This window comes from Mustela nivalis, assembly GCF_964662115.1.
Source record: "Mustela nivalis genome assembly, chromosome: 9".
Classification (NCBI taxonomy): Eukaryota; Metazoa; Chordata; class Mammalia; order Carnivora; family Mustelidae; genus Mustela; species Mustela nivalis.
Window position 1 is genome coordinate 14,885,050 of NC_139028.1, and position 13,379 is coordinate 14,898,428.

The 13,379-nt window shown below is 43.4% G+C and overlaps 1 long non-coding RNA gene across 2 annotated transcripts in view; it reads right to left on the reverse strand.

Annotated features, from left to right (window-relative positions):
* Positions 1-13,379, reverse strand: part of LOC309841406 — a 60,551-nt gene that overhangs the window by 18,369 nt on the left and 28,803 nt on the right. For both annotated transcript variants that reach the window (XR_014299113.1, XR_014299114.1), the window contains exon 2: positions 2,988-3,137. This is a non-coding gene — a long non-coding RNA (uncharacterized lncRNA). The remainder of the gene's footprint in view (positions 1-2,987; positions 3,138-13,379) is intronic.

The window sequence follows — 13,379 nt, forward strand, 5'->3', positions numbered from 1 at the left end:
GGGGTCTTGGGACGTAGGGCCTTTGGGAGCTGCTTGGAATTAGATGAGGTCCCAAGTGTGGAGCCCTCGTGAGTGGAAACAGTGCCCTCATAGAGTTCACGAGAAAATCTGCTTCCTCTCCCGGCCCTGCCACACAGTGAGAAGGCAGCCGTGGGCCACCCAGAAGAGGACTCCCTCCAGAGCCACGCTGGCACGCCCACCTTCTACCTCCAGCCTCCTGAACTGTGAGAAATAACTGCTTAATTTTTATGTGCCACCCAGTGGGCGGTATTCTGTGATCGAAGCCTGGGCAAGACATCGTCAGAAGTCGTGGCTGGATCAGACTGGAGACGGGGCTCAGGAGCTAGGACTTGGAGCACAGGCCATCTGAGAACTCTGTGTAGGACACTGGCCTTTCTGACACAGATCCCCCAAAATGGAGACAAAGAAATAAAAATTCACTTTAAATCTGGACAGCTCCTTGGACCATTAATTCAGGACATGGATATTTTAAAATACATAGATACCTTTTCTGACAAATATTATTACTTTTGAAGTAAGACTGATGACTTATGTGGAGACACACAAAAGCAACACGAAAATAAACCACAAAACCCAAATAAATGCAAAAGGATGTGAATTCTATATTTGCAAACACTGTACCATAACAATTATGGCCTGTAAGGAGCTACTTTCTCTCTCAAATATATTCCAAGGAAGCAAATCTGCCATCTGCCAAAGAATGAGGGAACACGAGGCTGACAAGGACCTACTTCTGGGTCTCCATTAGAGACACCGCTGCATTCTCCTTGTATCGTACTTTCTAGAGGCAGTTCACATAACAAGTGTTATAAGTTTGGGAATAATGTTGAAATATCTCAGTTGCTAAATATCTAACAATAGATCTTGGGACTTTCAGGACTTTAAAATTACTCTGCCTTGTTTAACTGACTTTTAATTTAGCACATAGGCCATTTTAATGGAATTTGGCATCAACATGTAAATAGGCCACAAATGGCGATCTAAGCAGTACAGTCAAAATACGTGTTCCGAGTAATTTGTACACTCAGTTTGTGACAGTAATGACATGTCCAAAAGAGTTAAAGTTTGAACTTTGGAAAGGCCAGAATATAGATATTTTGACATACACAACTATGACCATACAAAAGAGCTCTCTGAAGAGGAGAAATGGTCAGCTACGCAGTGCGCCAGCTCATGTACACACACATTAAAAAGGAGCAACTTGGATATCAATTCTTGTCTTTTACGGACCTTGACAAACGGTCTCTGGGACAATGTAAGGTTTTCCTTATACAATTTTAGGAAAATATTTTTATGGACTTTAGAAAGATACTATTTTGTACTCAGATCTGCACAAAGAAATGAAGACCTCTGGTATATGTGAAGGTAAATATAAAAATCTTTTTTTTCCTTATCTTAACTTCTCTAAAAGATAACTGATTATATAAAACAAAGATCAGTTGTATCAACATATTTTGTTTTTGCAACATATGTGGAAGTTCAACGTATGCTAACTATAGCCCAAAGGATGGAAGAATAGAATTGGAAATACACTGTTGTAAGGCCCTTATACAATATATGAAGTCCTATAACAGTATTTGAAAGTGGCCACTTATGAATTAGACATGCATATTTAAATCCTAGAGTAAGCACTAACATTTTTTGAAGAGGAGGTAAAAACTAGTAAGTCTGTAGTAGTTTTAAAATGAAGCTCCCCCAAATGCAACACTCAAGGAATCCAAAAGAAGGCAAAAAGAGATGGAATGAACAAAAGTGGAATGAACAAAACAACTACAAATGGCAAATTTTAATTCCCATATCATAATTACATTAAATGCAAATGGCCTAAACACACTTATTAAAATCACAAAAATTGGATAAAATGAAAAGATTAGACAGAAAAACAATACCCAAGAATACCACGAATATACTATCTACAAGAAACTTAACTTAAACATAAAGACATAGGTTAAAAAAATGAAGTCTAGCTTAATCCCCTCTGTATGTTTGAGGGCAGATGGAAAGTCTAATGATAGTCAGGCATGATTCCCATCACTTCTCCACAGACAATCAGATCGCACAAAAATGTAAGAACCTGTAGGTCCAGGAGGCCTAGCCCTTAGTCTACACAGTTGCCAGAGCTACACTTACTCCTTCTACTACTACATGATGCCATTTTCAGTTGCTCCTCAGTTGTCTCCAAGCATTCAATGGGTAGACAGATACCTTTATGATGAACTTCTTTATTAACCACAGACTTAGCTATAGACGATCCTATCTTCACTCTCCGGACTGCGGCACTTGGTAACACAGATAACACCCCTCTGAGGTCCTGCCCCTCTGAGGCACTGGGTTGGAGCCACTTGAGGCCCCACTCTTTGTAGGATCTAATGGTTTCCCATTCTTCCCAATCTTGGGACTCTTTATCTTTCCTCATATTAGATCCCTCCCTTTTCTTAAATAATTCAGCTCTAGCCTCCAATTAGCCTATGTTAAAAAATAAAACATCTTAGCTCTTTCATGGTGACCAAGAGGTCCTAAGCTTCTGCTTACAAAGCCTGTAAAGGGGGCTGTGATGTGGTGAGGCAGCACCCATGTACTTATGTTCACTGGTAAACAACAGGAAAACCACCTATAGACACTTGAAAGACAGAAGCTTATTTTTCTCACTTAACAAGAAGTGCTGGCCTTGGTTCTCTAAGTTGGTGATGTCAGGTTGATGTATTTGATTCTTTTGACCTTTCTCTCCTGGTTACATGATGACACTGAAGGTCTAGCCATCAATTCTACACTCAAGAGAGAATTTCTCTTATCACCCCCTCTCCCTTGACTAGCAGCCCCAGGTGTGCCCCATGGGCCAGAACCGGGTCGCAGGGCCTCTCTGGATGCAAGGAAAGATGGAAAGCAAGGATGCTGCCTTTCAGGCTGTCGAATGAGAGGCACAAATAGACAGGAGGTTTTGGAGAGGCTTTTCAGGAGCCACTTACCATTATCTTCCATAACCTGTCATCTTTCCTGAGGAGTAGGAAGCGAGGCAGAGTGACCTTCTCGGACACAGCATCCGGGTCTTTGGGCCGTGTTATGACATAAATGGGATGTCCAGGCCCTGCGAGTCAGCCTCCCGCTACACTGGCAGGCTACAGAAAAAAAAGAGCAGAACATTCTGTGCCTCAGAATTTGGGGGCAGGAGTCCAGAGAAGAGTGGGGTTTAGAGGGCTGGGAGTGAAACAGGGCACGGTCACAGGGACACTGAGCTAGAGAAGCTCACAGAGGGCCACTGAAGGTGCACATCAGAGGCGGAAAGAGGGGGACTGAGAGATGTTGTGCTCTAGCCACAGGCCTCCCCAGAACAGACGGAATGGAGGCCTGCTGTGGGCCAAGTCAGAGTGGTGCTGTTTGATACGGTCCTTCTGACCTTCTCGTGTGCCCAGACTGCAGGGGGAAAACGGAAGTGACACAATCAAATCTGATATGTCAGTAAAGTTGTACCTGACGAATACAGTTTTTTCATAGTCTTTAAGAAAAGATACTTTGACATAAATATGAACTATCTGACAGTTGAGAGGTCACTAAGATTAAAAACACAGAAGGCTGAGAAACTTAGGTAATTCTCCATGTGACTGTGTCCCAATTCCATACATTTCAATTCTGTTCATGCTATTAACTGCGTTCCTTTCCTTCACAGACGCCCAAATCACGGACTTGTACCTGGGCGTGAGTACATATGAATTCACTCAGAAGAACCTGCTTTCTTGCTCCCTTTTCTCTTACCAACTAATTTATCAATTCAACGTCTAGAGCACCTTCTCTCTCCTTAAACCTCTCCTGCTTGCCTCACTTTAGACCTGCGGGAGTCGTGAGGAGAATGGCAGGTGGTAGTCTGGGCTGAGGAGACAGGAAACATATCCACTCCGGACAGAGACGCAGAAGCTTCTCTCCCTCTCTGCCTCTACCTCAGGGCCTGGAGGCAGAGATCGGTAATAAATGAGGAGGATCAATGACATGTCTAGTTGGCCGCTATCATGCCGGGTATGTCACAAGACTTCTCTCTGTTTCACGGCTTTTTCACCAAGACAAAAGTGCCATTATTGCTTTCCGCTCCCGCTCTTTTCATCTCTCTTGTCCAACTACCTACCAGATCTGTCACACAGATAAATGGGATACTGCTGGTCACATTTCTTTGGGAAAAAGTAAAACCAAATTATACATGAAAAACATTTCTCTTCAATAGAGCTTTTATGTTTACCCCCCGCGGGTCAGCTCAGAAGGAGGGTGTGCTACCGTCTTGAGACTATCAGAGAACTCTGATATCCACCCTAGCGCGGTGGCCTCTTCTGTTTAGAAATGCTCTCCAGAATGCGCATCCACCTTGTTCCCTGATGCCTCACTCTGTGTTCTGTCCACGTATGCTACCTTATCATCCCCTGCAATTTGCCTTTTTACCATCATTACATTCATTCATGCAACCTAGATGTGAAGAATCCCTCCAGTGTGCCAGACACTCATCGTTCCAGGCAGCGGGGATACGAAAGTGAATAAGACAAAACTTCCTGTGCTTTTGAGTCTTACATCCTAACAGAGACACAAAATAAACACACACACGACAAGCACATATATATGCGCACATGTGTGCGCACACACACACACAACACACACAAAGTGAGGGGGTGATAAGAACCAGAGAGAAAACAAAGTATGTCAAGAGGGTTGACAGAAAGAGATGGGGAGGGAGTGCTGTTTGAGTAGTTTAATTTAATAACAAGGAAAGTCCTCTCTGAAAGTTGACATTTGAACAGAGACATGCATGAACTGAACTAAAGAAAAGAGCCATCGTGATGTCTAGGTGAGCAACATCCTAGCGGACGGAAGCAAATGCCGAGATCCCAAAGTAGGAATGTACAGAGCAAACTCCAGAATACCCAGAAGAGTAGGAGGGAAGGTGAGCAGGGAGGCAGGTAAAGACCAGATCACGTAAAGCCTTACATGCCGTGGTAGGGATTTTACCCAAATGTGACGGGAAGCCATCAAAAGGATATACACAAGGAAATGATATAATCAAACCTATGTTTTACAAGGTTCTCTCTGACTGCTGTACAGAGATTAGAACAAGAGTGGAATCAAAGAGGTCAGGTGGGAATTCACTAGAATGATCCAGATGATAGAAAATGGTGTCTTGGAGTAAGAGAGTGGTGATGAGGGCAGTGGGAGATGGTGAAACTGTGTTATAGGATGAAAGAAAATCCAACAGGAGCTTTTGTTAAGTTGAATGAGGAGGAGGAAAGAAAAAGAAAGCTATGGACAATTCCAAGATTTTTGGCCTAATCACTGAATGCATAGGAGTTCTGTCTAGCAAAATAGTGAGCACTAGGGAAGAGGTAGGTTTGTGTGGAGTAGAAAAGGGGATTCAGGGATTCAGTTTGCGGCACGTTTAGTTTGAGATGCTAATACGCATCTGAGAAGGAATGCCGAGTAGGCAGTTAGACATATGGGTGTCAAATTTAGAAAAATGACCAGGGTTGTAACTGAATGTGGGACTCATGAATGAATTTAGAGATTACAAATTTTAGAGTATAACTGGAATTGGAAATCAACTGAAGAAATGTATATAAAAGGAGGGGGTGATCAACTATATCAAATACTTTTGAGAAGCTCAGTAAGACTGACCTCCATCCAAATGGATTCAGTTTCCTAGTGGGATCAAAACTCTCAGAGTTTTGATTAGACATGTTTGAGAGTTTTGATCAGACATTTATTATATGAAGACTTGTTATGTCCATCTTTCCAGCTGGAGTATAAATTTCATTAATGTAAGGATGAAGCCACTTTCAGGCACCATTTCATCTGCAGTGTTTGGCTCACTGCCTGGCACACAGCGAGCACCAGAGATATTTGTGGTGGATCCCATTCTGTTCAGATTATTGTAAATCAATTGATTACTAGAGATTCCACTAAGGCTGTAGACTGCGTGAAGATTTGTCGGTGATTGTGAAGAGGTGGGGAGGGCTGATGAAGCCATTAGAGGACTCCTCTTTCAACGTGACAAATACTGACTTTCTAAGTTCAAAATGGCGAACGTGCTTCAGGAGTACACGATGACAAGAGAGGCCTGGTGTGTGGTAATGTGAGATTAAAAGTGCACGTTTTCACTATCATTTGGTGTGTAAAGTAAAAAACTAACCCCGAGAGAAGTCATGAGGGGCAAACAGAATTTCTCCTTGGGTTATTTTCCTCGGAGAGGAAAACAGAGCAAATTTCAGTGTTCAGAGAGCCAGGTCTGTGTCTTTGAGCACATTTTCTTTACATGCTCACTGAATTAGGCCACATCAGTGCTTTGAGAACTGGTAAGATCTAAGATCATCCATTTATTCATATTAGCTCAGATCCTCCCTTTGACTAACTTCCTGGAAACAAATCAAATGCTATGAGAAGCTCGGCAATTTTTTTTCTCAGATCACTAAGGAACATTTGGTAAATTACTCCTTTAGTACATAAAATCACTTCTCCTATCCCAAAAGCTTTAATGTAGCTCCCCATTGGTACCTAATTTGCTCTGAGTTTGTGGAATGAAAATCCGACTCAGTGAGTCACTACCCCGAGCAGAAAGCTGGATGTGAGTAGTCCCATGCCCGGCAGAAATCATCATTCAAATTAGACAGGCCAACCAGATACAAAAATGACTGAAATACACTCAGGGAAAAATAAGGACCACTTGGAGAAATCACAAGACTTCTGCCATGGTCAGTACACCCCAACAACGATGGTGGGTTAAAATGGGCCCCTTGGAAAAAACCGCCTTTGAGAAGAAAGAAGGAAGGTGGAGCTTTCCCAGAACTGTACATGCTCTTAATACACAGTGCGTTTACAAACAGATTATCATACCTCGGGAAAATGTTAGGGGGAGGAAGAAGTCAATCACTGAGTGATGGAAGTCTGGAATGCAGACGCAAACCGTGACCTACACCAACAATACGGAACTCCTCCAAGCCTTCATGGTCACAGAAGCTGCCAATCCTGAAAAATGCACTGGAGTTCCCTGTTGTGTTTCTACAACTTCTTCTTACCCTTTAACCAGGAGAGGACAGGCACGTGGTCAGAGTCAAAGCTGGCAAAAGGCCAACTGGTTGTTACCAGTTGTCTTTTTGGACCCACAGGCCCGGAAGCCAACCTAACCTTTCCCCCTTAAATATTGGGTCTGAAAAATAGTTACATTTTACATGCTCTAGAGAATAGAATGAATTCTGGCTCTTTCTAAGTGCTTCAGTATCTCAGTTTTAGTTCTTTAAGGTAGAATCAATTTAGAGAAATACTTGTTCCATTTAAGAGTCTGTGGCTGAGGGGTGCCTGGGTGGCTCAGTGGGTTAAGCGTCCAACTCTTGGTTTGGGTACAGGTCATGATCTCAGGGTTATGACACTGAGCCCTGGGTGGGGTTTGCACTCAGCTTGGAGCAACCTGGCCGGGCCCCGCCCTGCTCCTCTGCTCTCTCCTCCTCTCAAATAAACAAATAAATAAAATCATAAACATAAATAAATAAATAAATAAATAAAGTCTGGGCTAGAAGCCTATTCATTCTCAGCCTGCCCCAACACTGACTATTCAGCCATGTACTTCTCAAGTACCGTTGAGCACCTACTATATGCTCTTCTTGGTGCCAAACCCTGGGGTTTTAGTGGTAAATCTGGTAAGCGGAGACAAACACGAATCCACAATGCCACAATGTTCTAGGTACTTCTGAGCAAAGTAGGAAGGACGCCATTAGTTCCATGGGGCATCTACTCACGAGGCTTCAAGGAGGCCTGCTGGGCTGAACCCCAAAGTACCTCAGTACTAGATGAGCAGCCATGGAAGGAGAAGGGGGGTACGAGCACAAGATGTGTGTATAAAGACGGAACTCATGTGGCCAACTGAGAGGCCACATAGCAAAGTATTGTGGGGCAAGGAGAGAGAGCTCTCGGGGCCCAGAGGCAGGGGTTGAACGAGGTTGGAGAGAGAGAGCAAGATGAAAAGTTGCAGGTGGTATGAATTCCCCTGCAGAACCACTCATAACCAAAAAAAAAAAAAAAAGGTCTTCCTCTTTGAACCTCAAGCAGATTTTGTGGTTAAAATGGAAATACACTGACGTGTTAGTTAATCTACTTCCTGGGATTCATAAGCCAAAATACATTCATACTATCTTGAAAAAACAAAACTGATCTTTTGCCTTCTGTCTGTTTTTTAGCTGGTCGGGGCTCTTTCCTCATTGGAGTGACCCAAATTTTCATTCCCAAGGGACCTGTGCCCCGCTATGTGGCGTTCTAAGCATGTCCTGTTGGCTTGTTACACTGCCGTGGGATCATGACGGGGTGTGTCGGGGGATTACTATTTGCTACAGTACCTCTCCTTCCCTTTATAATCAGAATTAATCACCGAGCCTACACTTGAACTTTCTTTTCTGTGTGCCAAAAAAAATGGCAAGATAAGAACTTAATTTTCCAATTCAGGGGAATCATGAATGAGTTCCTTGACTGAAGCCTTTGTCCCCTTGGATTCTAAACTCTAAGGCCATTGCTCTTTCCAGGAAGGTGGGCAAGACGATGCCCTTAGAGTTTTTTGTTTGTTTTTTAAGAATACCGTTTTTCTTTCTTTTCTTACAATCGATTCATTTTTGAAGGAATCTCATGACCCGAGATCAAGAGTCATACACTCCACTGACCGAGCCTCCCCTGCACTGCTTGGAGTGTTAACCGTGGGAAGATGTTCCTGCCCATTGTCCTTCAAGGCCCTCCCTATGTGGACCCACAGCAGTAGCTGCACTAGTGCGGGTGTCTCAGGTAAGATCCAGTCTTGAACACTTTCTTCTCTCGTCAGCAAGTCACGGGGTGTTCCCCCCACACACCCCTCCTCAAAGCCATGACGCTTGGGCTGGAAGAGGACCTATGGCCCCCAGCTCCTGCAGGAGGAGGAGGCGTATCTGTCACACCAGGACTACTCGCAGTGAGGAGCCTCGTGTCAGGCTTAAAGGCCCCTTCCCTTAAGAAATCATAAAAACATTCATCAAAGAGTTTTCAGTGCTTTGTGATTTTTAAAACATTTAAATCCTTATTTCAATTGGAAGTTCAAGGCAGAGATCCAGCTTTATTCTTTTCCCAAATGACTAGCCATGATGTCTGGTCTGAGTAACACATTTCTTTTCACCACTTTGTGCTATAACCAAATCCTGTTCCTGTTTGGATCTGCTCCTGTGCTCAGCATTTTGGTTGATCGATCATCTACCTGTCCCTAAAGCAGTATATGTCAGCGGTAAATACTGCAGTTTCAATGACTGCCAAAGTCCTCCAGAAAGTCCTTGTGTTTGGATCTTCCTTATATGTTTTTATTCTTCCAAACTCCAAAACTGCTTTGCCAAGTTCCAAAAAGATTCCACTAGAGTTTTTATTGGGCTATAATAAATTTGTAGGTTGGTTTTAGGAAAAAGGGACATCTTTACAATGTGTGTCTTCCAAGCCAAGAATAGGACATGGCTCTTTATTTATGGAAGTGATCTCTCTCACTGGACACTGAGTCTTAGGGGTATGAACTAGTTTCTTCTCAAGAGACTAGTTTTTTGTTTCGTTATCAGTCCTGCTGTAAGACGCGAGTTCAACAAAATGTAATCATTTTTTGTTGGGTCACCGAGTATTCCTGACAGCATAAACACAAGGGTGTATTGTTGAAAACTGTCTTGTGATGATTAACTATCCAAGAGTGCAGGTTGGGATTTTTTTTTTTTTTGAACTGAATATAGAGGGATGACCAGTTGAAAAAAACTGATTGGAAAATTCAAAACATCCAGAAACCACCAATGTGTAATTTTGTTATTTGTCTATGAAGGATTTCTTTTACTGAAAGGTTGCATCCTTATTCCAGAGCAGGAATGAAGGTTGTAATGTTATTATCTTGGCCACATATTTGTGGCCCATCTGAGACTGTTTGCATAAATGCATTGGTTAAAAGACACATCTCCTGGTCCAAAACCCATTCGAATATCGGTAAGACAGTAAAGAAAAATGGTTATTTAACAAAGCTTGCCAAGAAAGGCAGGAAAGCCAGCTTTCCTTTTCCACTGTTTACTCAATGTCTGGTATACAGTTGGTGCCTAACTATTTACCAAAGGAATGAATAGAATCTCTAGAAAGGATTTATTTATATATATGCTTTTTTTTTTTTAAAGATTTTTTAAAGTGATCTCTATACCCAGTGTGGGGCTTGAACTCAAAACTCTGAGGTCAAGAGTCACTCGCTCCACCAACAGAGCCAGCCAGGCACGCCCTGTGTATGCTTTTTAAGATAAAAACCTGAAGAGTGTAATCTGGCTGGCTGCTGTGGCAGAAGCAACAGCTTCTGGATTGGTAGCTGAGACTGGTGAGCCCTCCTGCCTGTGCCTCATCTCATCTTCCCCACGGCCAGCCTGCGATGCTCAGTCAATTCCCCCCAGTCTACCGTCCATCCCACTGGGGGTTGTTCCCTAAGAGCTGACTTCTGTTTCCTTCCCACCCAGCCTTCTGTTGCCAAAGATCCTTCGTGCCTCATACCAGCCAAGTCACAAACCTCGGACAACCACACTAACATTCTGCTGTTGGCACTAGAATCAGAGAGAACCACGTTACAATCTGAGTGTTGGAACAACGCGTTAACAACAGACTCTTGCCTGCTCTTTTCAGGATGAGTAGGCTGATGGGCTAAAATGACTCCGTCAGAGCCAGAATGGGGCAATGAAAGTAATTTTTAGCCTCGGTTGCAGATATGGGCTTATGAATGGGAACAATGTTAGGTCAAAGAGAATGCAGCATGAAAGAGAATCACGTCCATCCTAGGTAATCAAAGCCTGGAGTCTCTGCAACTGGTATTAGGAGCTGGAACAGAATGCCAAGAGATCGGAGACCAGAGAATGTTTAAGGAAAGAGCCAAGCCAGCTACAGCCAACAGTTGAGCTTTTTGTTCGCTCTCAGAGCTACATGGCCGCCTGAATTTATTTAAATGTCCTAGAATAGAGCAGACATAATGGAGAATGATCATAAAAAATGTAGATGTAAGTGTTAGGAGGCTGTTGCGTCTCAGCGAGAATTATCGAAAGAGTAGGGGAGTCAGGGTGTGAGCAGAGAGGCCGGGAACAGATTCTAAAGTCACGTCAGAAACAGGATTAGTGGGAATGAACGGCAGCACAGCCGTAAGTCATGAATTCTAGAAGTGTTCATTGACGCAGGGATAAAGTACAAACAGATAAGACTCAAATGGTACAACAGGATCCATAAAGACCAATAAGCATTGAGAAGATTTGGATAGTGCATGAATCACTCTCAAGGGTCTTTAAAAAACCGACTGTTCAGAACACATTGTCATCACTGCCCATGACAGTTCTGTACCAGTGACATCCTTTAGAATTGCCTCCGTCTTAACAGTTCTGTGAGTGTGACTCAACCAGGTTTACACAGAAGCTTGGAGGCGTATCTGTAAGAACTCAGGGCTTTGGATTTCCAAGTCCGACTCCCGGAGTCCACTCCTATTTGCAGTTCAGCTCTCACAGTGCTAAGGTCCAACCCCAATTTACACACACACACACACACACACGCACATGCGCACACACAAGCACACACATACACTTACTCCAAAATTTTAAGTATGACTTCTGAGACTAAAATTAGAGTAATTTCTCTATTTTTTTTATTTTAAAGAATTTTTTTTAAAGATTTTATTTATTTATCGGGTGGGGGGGAGAGAGCGAGCACAGGCAGACAGAATGGCAGGCAGAGGCAGAGGGAGAAGCAGGCTCCCCGCCGAGCAAGGAGCCTGATGTGGGACTCGATCCCAGGACGCTGGGATCATGACCTGAGCCGAAGGCAGCTGCTTAACCAACTGAGCCACCCAGGCGTCCCGAGTGATTTCTCTATTATCCATACTTCCAGATACAGGTAAGTAGATAGATTAAAAAATATAAATACCATAAATAGCTTTGGAACTAGGAAGGTGACCTCACTGTTACACCATTTTCCAGAAACTCTAGTGTGACAAGACCACGGATTCCTCCCTTTCCTCCTTCTTCCTTCCAACTTTTTTCCAGCAAACACTCATGGAGTGAGAACAATGTTCAGCTCACCCTGGGCTCTGAGAGCTACACAAATACAAAGATGGGGACTCCTAATGCCCAGGGCAGGGGAAGTCAAATTTGCATGAGGCCCCTCAGGGACAAGTTTAGGGTGCTTGGGGAGGATTTGAATGCTGAAGAGCCAGCACCCAGACCCCAAGATGAAGAAGGATAAGGACCCTCTCAGCCTTCCCAATCATGGCCGGAGATGCCTAGCATGGGTGGGTGGGGGGCAGTGGATGGCATGTGCGTCCTCCTCACGGGACACAGGGTGAGTGAGGAGGGACAAGAGGCTTGTGCGACACAGATGGGCAGGCACGCCCACCCCACCTCCTCTCCAGCACACGAGGGCTGTGAACTTGAAAGAATCAAGTGACTCCCGTTGGCAGGCACCAAAAGAGACGCATCCGTTTGGAGGCCATATCATCTGAAACCGGCTGAGAGGGCTGTCCTACTTAGGAGGAGAACCTTTCTCTTGGTTGTGGAAAAGCTGCGCATCGGGCCGTGGGGTCAGAGGAGGATTTTTCCCGTGTGGTTCACAAAGTGCTGGGTATAGACGCTGGGCAGCAGGGAATAACAAAGTGGCAAGACCCAGATTTCTGTCTTGTCTCCACTGCTTATTAGCTGAGCAAACAATTCCTATGAGCTCTAGTTTCTTCCCCTGTAAAAATCCCAAATAATAACGAGTAGTCCCATTTATTGAATTAGGTGGGTTTTTAATCTTTACAACAACCCTATGAAACAATCATTACTGTTCCCATAACAGAGAGGAGAGAAATGAGGCTGAGGGAGGTTGAGAACATTTTCAAAATCTATATATCTAGTAAAGGGCAGAGCTGGGACTTAAACTCATATCTTGATTGAAAACCTTGTCTTCTTAACCATTTATATCTTCGGCCTCTCATCTGTGGGTTTGTGTGAAGGGTAAAAAGAAAGCAAGTTTTACTGAAATGTTGGTAATTAACGTGACTATTAAATGCCTAATTGTTCTGATAGCTTTCAAACATAGTTTTATTTACAGCATAGATTTGAGTATTTACATTATTTTTAAGTATAATTACTTAAAATTTTTTTCATTCATTTTTTTACATTTTTGTTGTTCAGTTTGTTATACAGTTGCTGCTTGAGGAAAGGAACTTTTTAAAAAAAAGATTGTATTTATTTATTTGACAGAGAGAGAGAAAGAGAGTTTGCATAAGCAGGAGGAGCAGCAGAGGGCAGAGGGAGAAGCAGACTCACCACTGAGCAGAGAGCCCCACACAGGGCTCCAACCCCAGGACG